A 20,835-nucleotide genomic window follows, 5' to 3' on the forward strand; every position below is an offset into this window, starting at 1 on the left:
CTGATGTCTCAGCAAAACGGTAAAAGTTGGGACCTTCAGTACAGCCCTTTTAAGGCTGTGGAAAAGAGCTCTAAAAACATGGGTTCGAAAATATGTAATATCTTAAAAACATAAGGATGCAATATGAATTATATGAGGGACTTCACGAATCTGAAGAAACAGAAGCAGCTGCACTGTCAGCCAGCTTATCAGAAAGATGCTAAGGAAAGAGATAAGAGATTTAGACCGGGATGGTCGCAGAGATCCCATCAGGCTAAGTTTTTTTGCTTGCAAGGTCAAACAGATTCCTGAGTTTGAGTTTAGCCTGGGATAGAGGAAACTCAGGCTCCGGATTGGTAGAAATGGTAATTTCAGATGTCTCTCTGAACTGTTCTCTGTGCTTAACAAAAGCAGATAGATATCTAAACTCATTTGCAATGTTAAGAAAAATGTGCTTGCTGTCCTCGGGATGCCCAAGATGCAAATTCGTAGGATAATCAAAAGGGAACCTGGAGTAAACGACTGGATTGAACTGTAAAATAAAAGACTGGGTTTCTTCGAGAACTGTCTTGAGCAGGAGCAGGGGAGGGAGGGCAGGAGGGAGGGAGGGAGCTAGAGAGAGAGAGAGAGAGAGAGAGAGAGAGAGAGAGAGAGAGAGAGAGAGAGAGAGAGCTGTCTGGAGATCTCCAGCAAAAGAACAAAGAGGAAGAAATCTGGAAAGCTGTCTCAAGCAGCTTGGACCCACGCTTTGACTTCTAGTCCTTTGTTTTTGCTGCTCCCAGACATTCTTTCTCTCAGAAACCTCTCTCCACCATGTAGAGGCTGGTCCTCCCCCATTCCTTAACATTCCATTTTTTCTTCCAGGGTATAAAGTGGCCAGAAACTTATGCTTATTATATGATTTATTTTTATGTGAAGGACACAGCATAACAGAAAAAACAACTCTGGCCAGATTAGTTCAAGATCGATACAACAAAACATGGGCAGGAACATCTTTACAGTGTTTAGCATCAATAACCATGAACAGGAAGGCAGAAGAGATGAGCTTTGGAGACTGGGCCAGGATTCAAATCCTGTTTCACAACAAGGCCTACAACAAATCGTTTACTTCTTGCTGTGTCAAAAATCTCCTCATCTGAACAATCGGGATGACGCTGACTGTACCAAGAGCCTGTGAAGTATAAAGGTTGACCCCTGATTTATGCGTTACTATTGGGGGCAAGGGTGTTTACAAGGATAGAACACATTAAAGTGTGAATGAGTTCAGTTTTCATCCATTTGAGAAAGGAATAGTACAATATTCACAAGTTGATATGAAAGTTATAGTACTAACTATCCATGAACTACATGATCTCAGACCAGCTGATTAACCTTCATGTGCCTTGTCTACTAAGATGACGTTGACAGCAATGAGATTGCCTCATGGGCCTGTAAGGTAAACGTCACGTAACTGAGACCCTCTGCTTAGTGCTTACTAAGTATTATAAGTGCAAAGGTTCTCACTTGTAAGTGCTTACAACAGTTAGCATCAAGGTTATTTTATGGTTTTTGCCGGCCTGGAGTGCCCAAATATTTTGTAAAACATCATCTAGTGATCAGTTAACTTATCTTATGTAATAAAGTGTTTCTCGATTCCAGAATAGCCAAGTCAACTTAGATATTAAAGACCATTAGACTAAGATTGCATTAACATTTAAATTATACCTGTATGGATCCAAAACTCAGTTGTAACAGGATCGACGGCAGTTGTCTAGGAGATTGCCAGTGCATTCCATGGCACAAAGACTCCAACGACTGGTAAAGACACAAGACCAAGCCTCAGAGAAAAGTAAGAACTTCATACATGCAAGACAAGAGAAGGTTAATGCTGAAAGTCCAATGAACTGCTGCTGGTTTGGTATGCTACAGATTTTATATGGATTCTGGATGCTCCTCTTTCCTCTGTTGGTCCTGTTAGATAGATGCCTTGTGCTCATGTCTCAAGCCCCAAAAGACCATCAAGGAGCCGATTCTGAGGCAATCGAACAAGGTTCTTTATTCAGCTTGAGCTCGGGCCACTCCATCATCACTGGTGCAGCAGGACAGGAGGGTGAAGCCCCGAGCCCAGTTTCAAGCAAGCACTGATAGAAGCAAGCAAGGAAGCATCCAGCTTGTCACACATCTGATTGTGGGGGGCTATTATGGAATCTGTTGTCCTTTAAAATGATTGGCTGTTGCTGGGATCCTACGTGTAAACTTTTATAAGTAAACACCTTTAGGTACAACTGTAACTTCTGCTTTCCTTCTGATCAGTGATTGTAAGGGAGTGTGACCTGGAGCCCAGTGCTAGGTGCGGGCCTGGAGAAGGTCAATTTGAGTTTAACCTTTGGTCAGGTTCTCTAAGATGGATCCTGAATCTAAGATGGAGGTGGTCTGGTCTCTCAACCTGACATGCTACCATTACCACCACCACCACCACCACCACCACCACCACCACCACCACAACTTTCTACCATTTCTTCTTATAATGTTTTCTGGGAATAAGAAACAGCCATCTCAGAAAGCCTACTTTCATTTTTCTTATTAACCTATGTCCTTCTAACTGCTTCATGCCTGCCTCTCAGAGACTGACCAGCTTCTGTTAGAAAGGGATAGAACACTCTAGCTGCTCTATTTGGTCACGGGGAGTCTGCGGGTGGGTAGCTGGTCCATGAGAGAGGAGATGCTTGTAAGTCAGGCTCCCGGGGCCAATCTAGAGGACTGTGGTAAAATTCTAGCAGGCAGTATGTCCAAATCTCCATCTTCAGGACTACTTGTCCAAGCAAAGAAGATGGAGGAATGGAGAGAGGAATGCTAAAAGGCACTGCAGTATATCCCAGAGTAGAACAACCATTCCCGGAGAAGTGTCACATAGGTGCAGTCCCTTTGAGGTTGGCCTGGATAAGCAATGGGCCGAGGGTGCTGCAGGATATTTGATCACATGGTGACCCCCAAGACTGTTATTTACTAGAAAAACCTGCTTCTAATTGTGCTGTAGCTCAGCCCTCACACACACACACACCTCTACTCCCAGAGCTTTCTGTTTGTTGTAAATAGGATTAAATAAAGTCAACAGTAGATCACGAATCTGAACGAGCAACCTGTTGGCAGGAAGTGAACATAGGGAAACCACAGAGAGTAAGAGGAAGTCAGGATGGAGAGAGATGCACAGGACGCGGGAGGGAGCGGGACAATCAGTTAGAAGCGTTTGTTTTGTTTTGTTTCTCAGACAATGGGGGAGAACAGCTTCCTTTTGGGACTTTGGCCAAGAAGGAAGGTGAGCTGGGTGCTCTCTCTGAGCTAGCCAGCGTCTGCCTACTAAGTCTCCATTGATAAAATTGAAGGACTGAGACTTTATTAAGAGGCACATTGACAGCTGTTGACCTGGATAGACTCAGTGTGAGGCTTTCCCAGTTCCTTTCTAGACAGGGAGTAAGAAATTTAACCATCATTTGATTTTTTTTTAAGGTTAAAACAAAAGTGGGTCTATTGACCTTGGTGACAGCTAAGCTCTGCAATGTTCAATTGATCTAAGGTCACGATGTCTAATCATATGGCCAGCACTTTTCTTACCAAGAAGAAAATCATTCATGAGAGATGACTAAGTAAGGTCTCCTATGGTTTTAAACCTAATTCCAGGGAGTGTGAACCATTAAAGAAAAACAGCAGCCACTTTATTCTTTGTACTTTCCTCTGGGGGTGTTTAAGGCCATGGTGGTAGCTGAAATTAATCACTTTTGTTTAACTTAACATTTTTTCTTTTTTCCGTTTTTTCTGTCATAGTCATTTGAAGATCTTGTCCTCAGGGGTCATTGAGGTAACCTCTAGCTGCTCTCACCTTCCCTGTACCAGTTTCATCTGTGTGAGGGAATTCAAAGGCCCCAAATCAAAATGGCTCTTCACTTGAAATCATGGGAGTTTCCTCTGTAACCCTCTTCTTTGTAGACTGGATACTGGTCAGAGTTTACTTGGTGTCTCCATGAATTCCTTGAACAAGAAGAAAGATGAGTCCCCACAGTAACAATGCTTTTAAAGATGCCTCACAGTCCCGTGGGAACCACTTGACCTTGGACAGTGAGGGAGAAACATTTTCTCTTTTATCCCCTCTGAGTATATTAACATAGCCTCTAAGTATGGACATTGAGCACACATAAGTAAGGTCAATTGTACCAACCTGGTGCTTTTACTTTTGACTACTGTGTAATATTTACATAAAACAGCCAAAAACAAAGTATTCAAGTTTCGATCAGACAAACATTTTTGTTCTTGTTATTTATTTATTTAAAGATTTATGCATTTATTATAATATATAAGTATACTGTAGGTGTATACACACCAGAAGAGGGCATCAGATCCCATAAGAAATGGTTGTGAACCACCATGTGGTTGCTGGGATTTGAACTCAAGACCTCTGGAAGAGCAGTCAGAGCTCTTAACCATTAAGCCATCTTTCCAGCCCACATTTTTGTTTTTTAATCTGGGCCTTATAGTAATTATGAAAAGTAGACCAAAAGCTCTATCGATTTAGGCAGTGGTTTCACATCAGTGTACTGAACTTTTACCTTTTACATACCTTACATAGATTTCTCAGACCCTTATTATTGCTGAAATTTCATAGCTTTCTTGCTCGTCTTGGACAAATCTCAACTTCATAAAACATAATAACACTAATGCTATCTTAATAAAAGAATGTTGAAGCCAACTGTATACATCTAAATTAATATTATCTGTATACACACAGTTAAACTGCAAATCCATGAAACTGAATCTAGTGATGTGCACTGAACAGGAGACTTGCCTTTGAGTCCAGTGACAACTGGCTGGATCCAAAGCCTCTGTCTGTCCTCCTTATAAACATACATTTCTAGTTGTTCAGATGATGAATCTTATATATTGCTCCACGCATTGCAAACAAGACTTGCCAAGCTTGCCTTTAGACTCTAAACTTTATAGATTCATGAATGAGTGGCAGTGGGCACTCATGATCGAGGGGGATCACAGTACCTGTTATTACGTAATACTTGGCAAAGCAGTACTATTTAGATATAACTAAAATAGAACTAACTGTTCTCCTGTGTAATCCTCAGAAACAGTATTCAAAAACATGCTTTTAGTCAGGGCAATGAAGTAAATGAATGAATAATTATTTCTATGTAAGCACATAACAAGAGAAAAGTACAAAGAATATTAAGGAAAAACTGCTGTTGTTTTGAAATCTGGACTGCTAGGAGCCTATGTGTTTATAACTTGTTGGAAATGACATCTAGTTTTTTAAACCCACTATTCTATTCTGGGTCTCATGCAAAGTACCCTTTGGAATCTGAAGGTAACAGTGTAAGAGATAATGCAAAGCATGTTTATGGCTGGTTGTCAAGCAACCAAAGGGAGAAGTTACTGGCATGTACTCCCTTATTTTGCACATAGAGTGGGTGTAGATGTTTGACTGAGTTTCTATTGGTTACATTCTCTTCCAATAGCAAAAAGGAAAGTGTTTTTTTTTTCCCCAGCTAATTAGCATACTCTGGGAAAGAAACCAACTATGTTTCATTCTCTGCTCCTGTCAAATACAGACCCAAAAAACAAAGCTTTTTAAGGACTCTGGGTTCAAAAGGACGACAGGAAAAGAAGTTTTGAAAAGTTTTAATGAATGAATGGCACCAAATGTTGTATAATCTGCTATGAGAAGTATGCAGGTTCCCCTTTTCCCTCTGTGTTTGGAGTAGCCTAGTCTGTTCTTAAGATCCAGATCTTGCCTCATATCCCTTTCTCCATCCACCTTCTGGAATTAAAGGTGTATGCCATAAAGGTGGTAAGAGATCTATTTCCCGAAGAAGCCTTGTTGTAAATAAAATCAGGACCCTCCTGCAAACTTCTGCAGTGAAACTAGACCACGCTTAGCTAAATCCAGAGGGTGGTAGCATGTTTGCTCCCTGCCTCTGTCTACCTTGGAATAGGCAATACAGAGAGACACAGAAAGCTGTAACCTTGGAGGTAGGCAGAGTTCTAAGGAGAGCAGAAGGAAGGAGACAAAATGGTTATCAGCTGGCTGTCACTGGGAACTTATCCTGAAATGAATTTCTGTGTAAGTAGCAAAGAGATGTATCCTTTCTCTGGCAAAGAGTGACATGTTTCCTCTTTCTCTGTGGTCTCTTTCTACGGTTTCCCCCTCTGCCACCAACAATTAATCTTGGACTCAGTGACATACTTTTTGTCTTACAATATTGCCTTACAAGTCTCCTTTGCCAAAGTGGGAAAAATAATTCTCAACTGTTAAGGCTAATATTGCTGCCAGGACTAAAAAAAACTCTGCTGACCACTTTCTCGTAAACAAGGAGACAGGAATCCACAGAAGGAATGGGGCTTTTGTGTGTGCTGCTGTGGATCAAACCTGGGGCCTTGTCATGTAAGGTGTGTCTGCTGAGTCCTGTCTTCTTCCCTAAACAGAGAAGCAGGTTTTTATTCTAGCCCTGTCCTGAGAAAGTCAGGAATTTTTGAAATGTCTCCTCCATTTTTTTTTTTCAAACTTTTCCATAGGCAGATCTTGGCACTCATTTTGGTCCCACTACTTCTCTAAATAGATCCGTTCTCATTTCAAAACTCTTTATCCCCAAACCTGCCAGGAAGTTCTTGCCTCTTTGTTATGTTTCTAGGAAACAATCCACATTTTCTGCTCAGGTTTTTTTTTTTTTTCTTCCCTATCATAAGAATTGAGAGGATTAAAATAAAGGTTATTATTCAGTTACTTGTTGCTTGTGCTTTTAAAAAACAACCAGGACAAAAAGTATTAGTGTATACTACAAACAGAAGTAACCATTGCTAACTGTCTTAGTTGAGTTTCTCAAGGTAAATAAAAAGAGATTAAAGGATTATTAGGAGACATATCTATAAATGGGAGGCTGAATTAAAATCTCAAACTTGAGACTAGCCTTGGCTACCTACATAGCAAGACCTTATCTTAAATATGGAAGAGGGATTAAAGATTAACAGGCTTGATTATTACAAACTCTATAAGAAAGACTAGTACCTACCTGGACATGTTCAACCTCCAAGGGGTTTTGTCCTTAGGAAAAGTCCAGAGTTTCCCTCCTATAGAAGCTCAACTGTCCATATCTCCTCAGTTAAAAGTGGGGGCTCATCTTCCTCCCCCGCAGCTCCTCTCCTCTATTCTACAATGTTGACTGCTTGATCTTGTGCAGAAATTTCCAGGCAGCCACAGATGCTGTGAGTTTGTGTGAGCAGTGGTCCTGTCAGGTCTAGGAAATGCTGTTTGCTTCTAGTCCTCCCTGGCCTCTGGTTCTTACAATATCCATACCCTCTCTTTTGAGACAGTCCCTGAGCCTTGAGTTGGTGGGTTATATAAATATTCCATTTGGGGCTGAGCATCTAATAAACACCTATTCTCTGCAATTTGATCAGTTATGAGTTTTTGCATTAACCTGTTTACTGCACAAAGAAGATCCCCTAATAAGATAACAACAACAACAAAAAAGCTGTACTCTGAAGTATGAAGACATGAGTTTAGAGAAACGCTTTGTTACTATGTCATCTTAGCAAAATAATGATAGTAGCTTTCAACCCTGGGATTTTGGAAAATCCCCAATCATGGATTCTGGCCAGCTTTATAGTAACAGACATCCATTTCCTCCTAAGGAGTGGACCTCAAGTCCAATAAGAAAGTGATTGGTTATTTCCGTAACATTTGTGCCATTATTGCACCCATGAGCATATATCTAGCCACAGTAATCATTATGAAGGGCCAGATGACCATAGTCAAAAAGGACCAGAAAATATCCCTTTAAAACAGTGCCCTACAACACCCATTAGTGTTGAGATGAGAGCCGGTTTTTTATCTTTCTATTATTGTCTTTGTAATGGTTTCAATAAATATGTCCCCAAAAGACTCACGTTTGAATGCTTGTCCAATAGTGCCTTATTGAAGTAGGTGTGGTCTTGTTGGAAGAAGTGTGTCACTGTGGAGCTGTGTAGATTGTCCTGAAGCTGTTTGTATTTTAATGTTAATTCCACTTCCCCAAGAAGGGCTGCCTAGTCACATGACTCCAACTGAACCTTCCCATTTTAATTAGTAAAATAAAAGAAAGCCAGTGACAGGGCAGGGCAAGGTAGATGGAGAGGAGCTGAGAGGTCTGAGGAGGTCAGAGGGGGAAGGGGGAAGGTTGTGGCAACATGGAGCTTCCCAAGGGCCAGCTAGATCCAGGTGATAGTGATTGGTGTTAAAAAGCTATGAACATTAAGGATTTTACAGGTCTAATATCTCACGTAGAAGGGCAGTTTGTATCTTTGTCTATTTGATGCAATCTTGTTGTGTAGAGGGTTTGTGAATTGAGAGTTGAATATATAAAACTGTATGAAAAGCTGCCAGGCTGTAAAGTTATGTTTGTATGGGGTTTTGGGGTACAGAAACACCCGGGACAGAGGCAGAGAGCAGGCAGTAGTAAATTGCCAAGGGAAGGGAGTTGCACAGACAAGTTGGGCCGTGTTGGTGGTTCAGAGTGGGCTCCAGAGGTGCGTGGGGCTCTGTATCAGGGTCGGGCCTGAGGAGCGAGACCTCAGGGCTGGTAAAGAGATAAACTGATTTTTAATTTTTAATATTCACAGCAACAGAGGTGGGAGCTTTGGAGTCCCATACGCTCACACTATACATAATGTGTCAGCCACTTCTTGCTACTTGCCAATCTGGATGTAGAGCTCGCAGGTCCTTGTGCAGCACCATGCCTGCCTGCATGCCACTGGTGTTGTTTCCAACCATAATGAGAAGGACTACACCTCTGAATTGTAAGCCAGTCTCAATTAATTAAATGTTTTCCTTTAAAAGACTTGTGGTGGTCATGGTGTCTCTTCCAAGCAATAAAACCCTGACTGAAATGATCAGTATGGTTCTGGGCCTCACACACACACACACACACACACACACAAATCTCCTGTTTCTTCTACAATGATAGTCAAACTCAAGAGTAGAGTAACACCATTCACTGCCTTCAGAGAGAGATAAGGCTTCTTGTTTTAAGCTGAGATGATGGTATATCTTGGGGCTACCAGAAACTTGAAGACTCTTTAAAGAATAATTACATGATTGAACTGTTGATGAAAATCCCCCCCCCCCCGACTGATCTATATGTAGATCAACAACCGAGTTTCCTAGTATATGACATATAAGTGATATAGAAATAGGCTAGAATTTGGAACATGAGGCTAGAGTATGACAGACAGACATACTGCAAGGTATAGCAGATTTCTGATCCAAACTGAATATTAAAGAACACTGGGAAAAGTAAGGAACAAGTATTTCTTCCTGCTCTAAATTCACAAAATTAAAATGTTTCCATTTACCATTTTCATTGTTTGGCATTTTCTGTGTAATTTTCAGCATGGCCTAGACAAACAGCTACTAGGACCTTCCTCTCTGGCTTGCCCAAAGACTGCAGTTGCCTAGCAGGTTCTGCAGCTGTCCAAAGCAGGCCTCCTCTCAACTCTTCTACCCTGCCAAGGTCCAAAGCTCACATCCCAGACCCTATAGTTAATTCCGATAGTCCCCCAAATTCTCTCCATACTTAAACTTCCAACACCATAAAGATGGTAGATGGGCGAGTCATGATGTCACACACCTTTGAACCTCAGCATGTAGAGGGAAGAAGCAAGAGTCAAGTTATAAAAGAACGCATTTGATTGAGGGCTTACAGTCTCAGAGGGCCAGAGTCCATGATTCAGAGCAGAGACATATGTCTTAGTTAGGGTTTTACTGCTGTCAACAGACACCATGACCAATGCAAGTCTTATAAAAGACAACATTTAATTGGGGTTGGCTTACAGGTTGAAAGGTTCATTCAGTCCAGTATCATCAAGTCAGGAACATGACAGCATCCAAGCAGGCATGGTGCAGGAGGAGCTGAGAGTTTTACATCTTCATCTGAAGGCTGCTAGAAGAATATTGGCTTCCAGGCAGCTAGGGTGATGGTCTTAAGCCCATACCCACAGTGAAACACCTACTCCAACAAGGCCATACCTCCTAATAGTGCCATTTTCTGGGCCACACATATACAAACCATCACAGCATGGTTGCAAAAATAGCTGAGGGCTATTTCTTGATCTTACATCTTGATTTGCAAAAATGAGGCCAAGAGGGAGCAAGCCCAGGGAATGATACCAGTGTTTGAAAAACTCAAAGTTTGCCCCCAGTAGCATAGTTCAGTGGAATAAAATCATACCTCCTATTCAAACAGTTTCACCAAATAGGGACCAACTATTCAAACATGAACATAGGGGACCATTTCATTCAAACCACTATAATATATATGCATAAATATATGAATATAGTTTGTGTGTATATGATTTCAAGTATGGTCACTTTTGTTGAATAATTAATTAGATAATTATCCCTGGGAGATGCTAATCTCCTTGTCTCAGTAGACATTAGTTGCCTGTTAATCTTTGTCTGGGGGTAAGGGCCCAAGACATTTTCCCTTTCCTTGTTAAGCATTTCTATTGATATTATAATTGTTCAGGTCTTGTTTAGGGCAGCCCAAATGAACAAGAGGTGTTATGGGTTTTACTTTCTTGCCATTTTTAGGAGATATAATTTCACAGCAAATCTCTTAGTCATCTGGTTCTTACTAACTTTCCACTTCCTCTGTTATGATATTCTCTAAGCCATAGATTCAAGAGTTTTGGCATTGATATATCCATTGAGTCTGGGTTCCACACAATTTGGTGATCATCTGCCTTATGACCTATTGTTGCAGTGGTTTCAATGAGAATGGCCCTCATAGGCTTATGTATTTAAACATTTTGTCTCTACTGAGTGGAACCGCTTTGGAGAGGATTAGAAGATGTAGCCTTGTGTCACTACCATGTCAGGACCAGTCTCTCTCTCTCTCTCTCTCTCTCTCTCTCTCTCTCTCTCTCTCTCTCTCCCTCCCTCCCTCCCTCCCTCCCTCCCTTCCTCCCTCCCTCCCTCCCTCCCTCTCCTCCTCCTTCCAACTTGTGGATCAGCATGTTTGCTACTGCTCCAGAGGCATGCCTGCCTTCCTGCTGCCATGTTCTCTATTGTGATGGTAATGGTCTCACACTCTGAAACTACAAGGAAGCTCCCAGTTAAATACTTTCTTTTAGAAGGTGCCTTAGTTGTGGTGTCTCTTCAAAGCAATAGACAGTGTCTTTCATGGTCTCTGTTTGTTATAAACAGAAACTTCTTTGATGAAGGGTGAGAGCCATACTCATTGTTGGGTTAAGTCCTAGAATGCAGCCAGGAATTATACTAGTCTAGTGAAGTGATAATAGTAGGTGCTCTTCTTATTATTTTTCTTTTTTAATTCTTACTGATTATTTTATTTATTTATATTTAAAATATTATCTCCTTTCCCAACTTCCCCTCTACAACCCTCCTCCTCTCCCCCTCCCCCCTGCTTCTATGAGAATTCTTCTTCACCCACCCACCCACTCCTGCCTCTCTGCCCTAGCATTCCCCTACACTCAAGAGTAGGCTCTCTTCTGACTCTTCTAACTCATGACCTCACCAGCCTCGGGATGTTGGCTAGGTTTTTCTTTTCTTTTTAATTTTTAAAATTTATTCTTCTCTCACATATTACATCCCAAGCACAGCTTCCCTTCCTTCCTCCTCCCCTCTCCCCATCTACTCTATCTCCATTTTCAGAAAAGATCAGGATTCTCACAGATATCAACCAACTGTGGTGTATCAAGTTGCAGGAAGACTAGGCACCTCCCCTCACGTTAAAGCTGGCCAAGGCAGCCCAGTAGGAGTAAAATGGGACCCTAGAAGGCAGGCAAAAGAGTTAGAGATAGATCTCACCCCTACTGTTAAAAGTCCCACAAGAAGACCAAGGTACACAACCATAACATCAATGCAGAAAGCCTAGGTTAGACCCATGCAGGAGCTCTGATTGTTGGTTCAGTCTCTGTGAGCACCTATGAGCCCAGGTTAGTTGATTTTGTAGGTTTTCTTGTGGTATCCTTGACCCCACTGGCTCTTACAAACCTTCCTCTTCTGAAGGATTCTCCAAGCTCTGGATTTTAATATTAGTCCTGATTTCCCTCTCATGGAGTGGGCTTTAGAGAGCTGTTGGTTACTGTCAAGATCTCAGTGCCACCACTGCACTTTAGAAATCTATTTCTGTGCTGGCCGTCATTGCAGAAAGATAAGGCTTCCCTCCTTGTCAACGCACACAGTACTTTCTGAGATCTATAAAAACTAATCCCCCGCTGGACATGGTAGCATTTATATGTAATCCCAGTACTTGGGAGGAAAAGGCAGGCTCGTCTCTGCAACTTCAAGCCTTGCCTGGATTACAGAGAAAGTTCCAGGACAGCCTGAACTGTTACACAAAGACTCTCTGTCTCAAGAAGAAGAAGAAGAGGAGGAGGAGGAGAAGGAAGAAGAAGAAGAAAAAAAACAAGTTAATCTTCATGAAGCTTTCAGCTTAGATAAGATAAAATTTTATTGCTTTTGTGTTCAAAGTGTTTGGTATCTTTATCAAGAGGGACTCAACTTCAATCTCTGTGAGACAACCAAGGTCAATGGCAAATTCCTCTGCTGTTCTGGGAGTTACTTGGACTAACAATGCAAAGGGCTCAAACAGAAATTTCTCAAGTCTGGTACTGGGTTTTGTTAGATTATTCATTTTCAGCTCAAGTGGTATAACTTCATTTAAGATGCACTTGCGAGCACACACACACACACACACACACACACACACACACACACACATTATGCTTTATTACCTTGCTTTAAATATTGTGGATACAATGTATAATTGCTGCTAATAAACCTTGGATCCACTGAAGCCTTCTGGTGGTTGAGGCAAGACCCTGATCCTTTCTGCAGAAGTGTTTTCAAAACTAAATGTTTGAAGGTTGGGGAGGTGACTCAGAGGGTGTGTGCTCTGTGTCAGCATGAGGACTTGATTGAAAATTTCAAGCAGCAGTGTAAGAAGCCACACAGCGGTAAATAAAGCCAGCACGATGGAGGACAGAGACAGGAATGTTAGTGAATCAGACTAGCTCTAGATCCTGTGAGAAGAAGACAGAGAGTGCGCAAAAGAACGAGGCAAAGACTGTTGTGGCAGGTCACCTGATATCTTCCTCTGGTATACTCACAGGTGCAGACACAAACCTGGAGCACATTCATAGATCCTCGTGCACACACAGGTACATGTTGTCTCTCTCTCCCTCTCTCCCTCTCTCCCTCTCCTCCTCCCTCCCTCCCTCCCTCCCTCCCTCCCTCCCTTCTTCCCTACCTCTCTTCCTCCCTCCCTCCCTCCCTCCCTCCCTCCTTTTTTCCCTCTCCCCCTCTCTCCCTACCTCTCTCCCCCTCTCCTCCTTCCCCTCCCTCCCTCCCTCCTTCCCTCCCTCCCTACCTCTTTCCCTCTCCCCCCTCCCTCCTTCCCTCCCTCCCTCCCTCCCTTCTTCCCTACCTCTCTTCCTCCCTCTCTCCCTCCCTCCCTCCTTTTCTCCCTCTCCCCCTCTCTCCCTACCCCTCTCCCCCTCTCCTCCTTCCCCTCCCTCCCTCCCTCCTTCCCTCCCTCCCTCCCTTCCTCTCTCTCTCTCTCCCTTCCCTTTCTCTCCCCTTAACTGTCTGACCTCAGTTCCCACAGTCACCTCCATTTCTTTATTTTAACACTGCTCTTCTCAGTCTGTTTCCAAAGTCTTGACATCTCTATTTCTTAAATCACTTGCTTCATTATTCTTCTGTTCCTGTTTAAATGGCCTTAGCAGATACTGTGTTTCTGTGTTCCTTCTGCGTTCCCCTCACATGGTAACTTTCTTTACTCGGTTACCCTGAATAAATATCACTAGAGTCACTACTGTGCTAGATATTGACAAGACCTTGGAAACATGGAAACTTTAGGAACCGTTTCTGCTTCTGATATTTCACCATGTTGGTGATATCTGTCCAAACATTTATGTTGTGATTGCAAACTTCTCAAAGCTTCCTGTGGGCTAACACAGTTTGTACATTGTTCATTATATGAGTTTTAAACTAGCTTGAAAAATTGGTCTGGAGTCTTTGTTTTCTCTTCCGCCTTGCCTGTATTTGGTTGCACATGTTCCATTTTTAACATTTAATCTAAGGACAAAGTTATAACTGGCATGAACTCCAATTTTTAAAAACAGGCAAAGCTTCATTTCATGAATAGAATAAATATTGAGTGAACCAAATCAAAGAGATTGTTTTGCAGACAGATAAAGGCTGAAAAAAAAAAACAAAACAAAGAACAAAGAGTTAATTGATCAAAGTTACTTTCCTTGTAAAATGTGGTGACAGAAAAGAGGGACAGTGTTGTAGACAAATAACAGGTTATATCAGATTGTCATATACGGACTAAGTCCGATTGAACTTCTTTATTATGCCAACTAAATCCGATCCCTGCTCTTTCTAAACCAGCACTCAGTAAGGACAAAGCCATGTTCAGTTCGAGAGCCAAGATTGTGCAGCCCAACGGTGAGAAGCTGGACGAGTTCGAGTCTGGCATCTCTCAGACGCTGCTCGAGCTGGAGGTGAACTCAGGTGTCTAGGCGCAGCCGCGGGAACTCAGCATCACCGCGGCCAAGGAAATCGAAGATGGCCGTGGTCAGAAAGCTATCATGATTTTTGTACCAGTTTCTCAGCTGAAATCTTTCCAGAAAACCCAAGTCTGGCTAGTTCGTGAATTGGAGAAAAAGTTCAGTGGGAAGGAAGGATTCTGTCCAAGCCAATCTGGAAAAGCCGCATGAAAAATAAACAAAAGCACCCCGAAAGCTGCGCCCAGACAGCAGCACACAAGCCATCCTAGAAGACTTGTTCTTCCCAGGTGAGATTGTGGGGAGGAGCAACCGTGTGAAACCGGAGGGCAGCCGACTCACAAAAGCTCGTTTAGACAAAACACAGCGGAACAACATGAAACACAAGGTCGGAACTTTTTCTGGCGTGTACAAGAATGTCACAGGCAAAGATGTTAATTTTTAATTCCCAGAGTTTCAGTTGTAAAGAAAATGAAAAAACGAATAAAGTGTCATTCATAGTTTTTAAAAAAAATGGGGAGGGGGAGAGAAAAAAAAAAACTGATTCCCATGGGAATGGTAATTCACCTGTCTCCTGATTCTGATGACAAATTGATATCAGTTTGATAGGGTGCTCCAACAGCCTGGGTGTCTTCATTTTGATTTTTTGACTATTAGACCCCAAACAATGGCATAATAACAAAGCCAAGTTGGGAGAGATTGCTCCACAGAATAGAGGTGTATTTTTGCTTCTCCATCTGTGGATAGAAAATATTAAGAAAAAATGTGTTTGTACTGAAGATGTAAAGGTCTCTTTTTTTTCTTAAAAAAATAACCATCATTGTCAAGTCAACACATTGTAAAAATCAAAGAACATTTGCATGGTATTTGGTGTCACAAATAATTTAGGTGCTTTAAGGTATATGAAAAAACATAAAATTATAGGCGAGCACTGAGTTATTGTATATAAGGGATCTGAACATTCCCAGATTTTGGTATCCCTTGGGGGATTGTCTGAACTGGCCATCTTCTGTAGCCAGGCAAGGTGAGACGGGGTTGCATTTAGTTGAGTTGTTGATCAAGGGGTTTCTGTTGAGATCCCTAAGCACCAAAGGCCAACACTAGAACAGGTAGTGGTTCTCCGCAAACTGACATCTGGGCCCCATTGCTGAGGACAACATCCACACAGCTAATCGGATGTATGTAGAAAGGTTGACCTGGTGTCTCCATGGAGCATTCCTCCCTATGGTCTACTGTCTTTGATGTAAGAAGATACTCTGTAGGCTATGGACACCAATCCAGCCACAACCCCTCCCCTCACCTACAATCTGTCCTGCCTGCAAGATGTGCTGGAGCAACGATGATGGAGCACTTGTGGGGGTGGCCCACCAATGCTAGGTTTAGCTTGAGGACCATGCCGTGGGAGGGAGTCTGTGCTCTATACTGCCTAGATGAGCAAGAACCAGAGACCAGAGACTGTGTGTCCCAGAGGCTTGGGGTAGAACAAAACATGACTGACAAAGAAAATCAATGAAATGATTCCTAATGATATCTTGCTATATTTATAGATCTGTGCCTTGCCCAGTAATCATCATAGAGGTTTCTTCCAACAACAGATGGAACCAGATGCAGAGACTCACAGCCAGACATTATGCTGAGAGTCCAAATTGGTTGTCTCTGTCAGGTTCCTTTCCTAATACCTCAGGGGAACCTATGGAAGTAGGGGAAGCAGATTGTAGGAGACAGTGAAGACGGAGGACACCAGGAGAACATTGCCCACTGAATTAACTAAGGAAGACTAATATGGACTCACAGGGACTGAGGCAGCAAGCATGGTGCCTGCATGGGTCTGTGAAAGACCCTCTGCATATATGTCATGGGCTGTCAGCTTGCTGTTTTTGTGGGACTCCTAACAGCAGAATATCCAGCAACCATAGTGTTCTCATGGCTAATATTCTTATCAGGAAGAATATAAAGTTTGCACTAGATACTTTGAGCTCCTAAACTATTTTCTGAACTATGTACCTCAAATGCATCACTGAAAAGTCTTCAACTAAGAGATTATAGCTGATTACCAAACAGAGCAAAATACTCCAGAAGCACAAATTACCTTGAGGAAACATAAGAAACGTAAAAATTCAAAGCAATATATTTCCTCCTAAAACTACTCATCCTATCGTAATATAACCTAGCTACACTGAAATCCCAGACATAATCCAAAGTAATTATAATAAGTATTTTCAAAGAAATAGAAGAAGAAAAATAAGCTCTCAAAGAGAACACAAACCGAAAGAAATTTGGAAGATGAAGTGAGGTATGAAAGAGGAACTCAGTAAATATGCAGAAATCTAAAGAAAGACCAGTCTGAATGGTCAGAAGCTCTGTGGAACGTCTCTGCAGTAGAATAGATTAAGGAAAGTGTCAAATATCTGAGGACAGAGAAAAGGATCTGGAAGCACCAAACAAGAACAGAGGCAAAATACTAAGAAGGTACTGGGGGAATTCCAAAATTTACAAATACTCTGAAAACACCAAATGTACAGAAAGTAGATGCTGGAGGAGAAGTATCTTGTTCAACAATCATGGAAATCATTTCGAAAAGAATCATAATGGGAATTTTCATAGAAACAAAAACAATTCAAATACACAAAGCTCTATGACACCAAGCCGACCAGGCCAGAAAAGAACCTCCAGGGTCAGAGTACAATGAAAACCTTAACTACACAGAACAAAGAAAGTATGAAAGTAACAAAGACAGAACACCCTAGTCACGTAGAAAGACAAGTCACTGGAATAACAGCAGACTTGTCAATGGGAACTTTAAAAGTCAGGAGGCTCTGAAACCATTCCAAGTTCTAAAGATGCAATTGCCTATTTAGACTAATGTACACAGCAGTCAGGATTGAATGAGAAATCAAAACTTTCCACGATAAGAATAAACTATAGACATTTCTGACCAATAAGCAACCCATCATTACAGATCTTCAAAGGGACTCTTCAGACTGAAAGAAAAACAAATTCACCACGAGGGTGTAGGAAAGAACAAACCACTGTGACGTAATAGTGTGTCAAGAGAAGGAGGGGAGAAGGGAACATGGCAAAAGTAACAAAGCAACAGAAATCAATTCACATCTTCAATAAAAACTGTGGATATTAGTGTTCTTGGTTCTACCGAAGGACACACACTAGGTGGACCAAAAAGCAGTAATCATCTAAGTATTGTCTCCAAGAAGTGTACCTTGCCATAAAAGATGGTCAATAGGGTAAAAAAAGAAATGGAAATATGGGCCAAGTGTGGTGTCACATGCCTTTAATCCCAGTGGGAGGCAGGGGCAGGCAGATCTCTGTGAGTTTGAGGCCAGCCTGGTCTACAAGGTGAGTTCCATAGACAACCAGAAATATTAGACAAAGGAATTCTGTCTTGTGGGGGTTAAGGAAGGAAGGAAAGAAGGATGGGAATATGTGTTCTAAGCAAATTGACCTAAGAGACAAGGAGGAATCATTGTTCTAACATGTTTTTAAACAATCAAATCTGGTCAGGAAGGATAGAGAAGGTAACTTTATATTGATCAAGACATCAATCCATTAAGAGGACATTAAGATTCTAAACATATATGTCCAGAACAGAGGTGTGCTAGATTTTATAACACAGATATTACTAGATGTAAAATCACAGGTTAATCCCAGAAAAATATTAGTGGGTGACATTAAGGTTCTGTGCTCATCCCAACACAAACTAAACAAAAGAATTAAATCACTGTATAGACTAAATGAAGTTAACAAATATTATAGACCATAATAACCGAACACCACAGAAAACACATTGTTCTCAGGAGCCTGTGTGACTTCCTGTAAGGTAGATCATATATTAGAACACAAAGGAAGTCTCAATAAATATAGGAAAATTGGGATAATGTATTGAATTATGTGTGATCACAATGGAATAAAAGTGAAATCAACAGAGAGAAACCACAGGGCAACTCAAGCCAACTCACTGCTGTCTGATAAAAATGGCTCCTCGAAGAAATCAAGAACGACTTTTAAAACAATTCCTAGAGTTAAGTAAAACTACCACATATCAAAACCTTTGGGATACAATGAAAGCAGTCCTGGGAGGAAGGTTTATCATTGTAAGTGTCTGCCCAGTGAAGGAGCATTTTCCCAGAGTAGGGGAATGCCAAGATGCTGAGGTGGAGAGGGTGGCTGGGAGAGGGAAGCAAGGGGAGGGGGTGGGAGTTGGGGGAAGGGGATAACATCTGAAATGTAAATACAGAGACTATCCAATAATAAAAAGAGACAGAGGAATTTCAGATAAATAACTTAATAATATACCTTGATGTTTTGGTGAAAGTAGGGTAAATCAAACCTAAAACTAGTAGATAGAGAGAAATCATTAGGATTAGGGCAGAAGTCTATGTAATGGAAAATGGAGCAAAAGTTAGTGCAGTGGAAACCAGGGTAGCAGAAACAAAATACAAAGATCAGTTTAAAAAAAAGAGAGAGAGTTGGTTATTTGAAGAGATAAACAAGATGGACAAACTTTTAGCAACCAAAATAAGGGGAGTGGTGACTGAAATTAACCTAACTAGGAATAAAAAGGAAGCCATTACAACACATAGCAATGAAGTTTAGGAGATCATTAGGTTTAACCTTAAAAAACCTACATCTACTAAATTAAAATGGATACAAATTTCTAGATGCCTAGGGCCTGCCAAAATTAAACCAAAATGGGATCAATACATTAGACAGGTATGTAATGAACAATGAGCTTGAAGCAATATTTTAAAAAAAAGTTGGGGTCCCGAATAGTTCACTGATGGTGTTTACCAGATCCTCAAAGAACTAACACCAATGTTTCTCAAAGCATTTTATAAAGTATAAAGGAACATTACCAAATTCAGCAAAGCTAGTATTATACGGATACAAAAGCTAATAAAGATATAATAAAATTTAAATACAAAATTAGTAGCCTTTCTATATATCAATGAAAAAGTATATTGAGAAAAAAAAAACCAAAATCTTGTGTTTTTGGTCTTCTTGATACAAGCTAGGGTGGTCTTGGAAGAGAAAAGGCCAATTTAGGAGTTGGGTGAAAGCCTTGGAGAGCATTTCCCTGATCAATGAGGGAGGTCCAGGACTGAGCAGGCAGAAGTGACATGCTTTGGTGCAATGGCAGCAAGATTCTTGTGGGGCTAATCATTCATGTTTTGACTGTATTTGAGATTTTCCCCCACGGGAGGGCATTTTGGCCTGATACTGTAATTCTGGCCAAAAGCCACAGCTTAAAGGTCATAGGTGGTATGGTTGTAGTGGTGGTGGGGAATCAACTGTTACAGTGAGTATTGAAGAGTGTGACCTGTACCTGTCACCATTCTACATTAGCTCCAGCACTGGTGGGCCATATAGAACTAAGGTGTTACGTTCATCTCAATAGCAGTGGCTCTTCTCTCTCTCTCTGGTCCCAGCAACCAGCCTGTTTGCTATCCATAAGCCATTGCCGCCCTCCCCTGGCAGAGGGCCAGCAGCAAACTATGCCCACGTTCCAACCATCGGGACAAATTCGAAACTCTAGAAACTTGTAATTTAGCAATGGTTTTATCTTAGATTTTTCTCAGCAAATTAACAGTCCACATGTTTTCTACACAATAGACTCAGAGCCAAAAATATATAATATAATCATCCCACCTAAGATAAGAAAAGGTGTCCTATAATCATCCATTCCTTATTCATAACTACCTATGGTTAATTAGAGCCACTCGGAGATTGACCTTCATCTTCCTCCCTCTTGCCTCTCCCTCTCTGTCTGGCTTCTTTCCTTTTCCAAAACTCTATTCCTACCTATCTTTTTTTCTCTCCTCTAATCACAGGCCTTGTGCCTGCCCTCCTTTAATTTCAACCACAGTTAACTACTGTTCTTTTGCTAAATAGACATTTCAAACTATCTACTAAATCTTTGTGTTCATACCCACGGTGCTGGTCTCACCTAAAGTTAGAAAAGTTTCTTTGTGTTGTTCTGAACAGCAGTCAATGCAGAAACTCACAAAGAAGGTCAAGCTGCTGAGGATAGTGAGTGTCTGGTGCTCATCTATCTTTAAACAGGTCAGCAATCTCATCCTCCCCAGTGCTCAGGTACCACTGTTGCTGGGAGAATGGAAAGAAGGTACGACCTGGAGGATGTGCTATGAAATGCTGTCTTCTGGGGATTACATGACCACAGCACCACTAACTCATAGCAACAACGCTAACCTGCACAATATCAAAATGGCTAGTATTTCATCAGGAACAGGGGAGAGGTTCATGAGATCCTTCCCCCAGATGAGGAGCTAA

This window comes from Micromys minutus, assembly GCF_963924665.1.
Source record: "Micromys minutus genome assembly, chromosome: 18".
Taxonomy (NCBI): domain Eukaryota; kingdom Metazoa; phylum Chordata; class Mammalia; order Rodentia; family Muridae; genus Micromys; species Micromys minutus.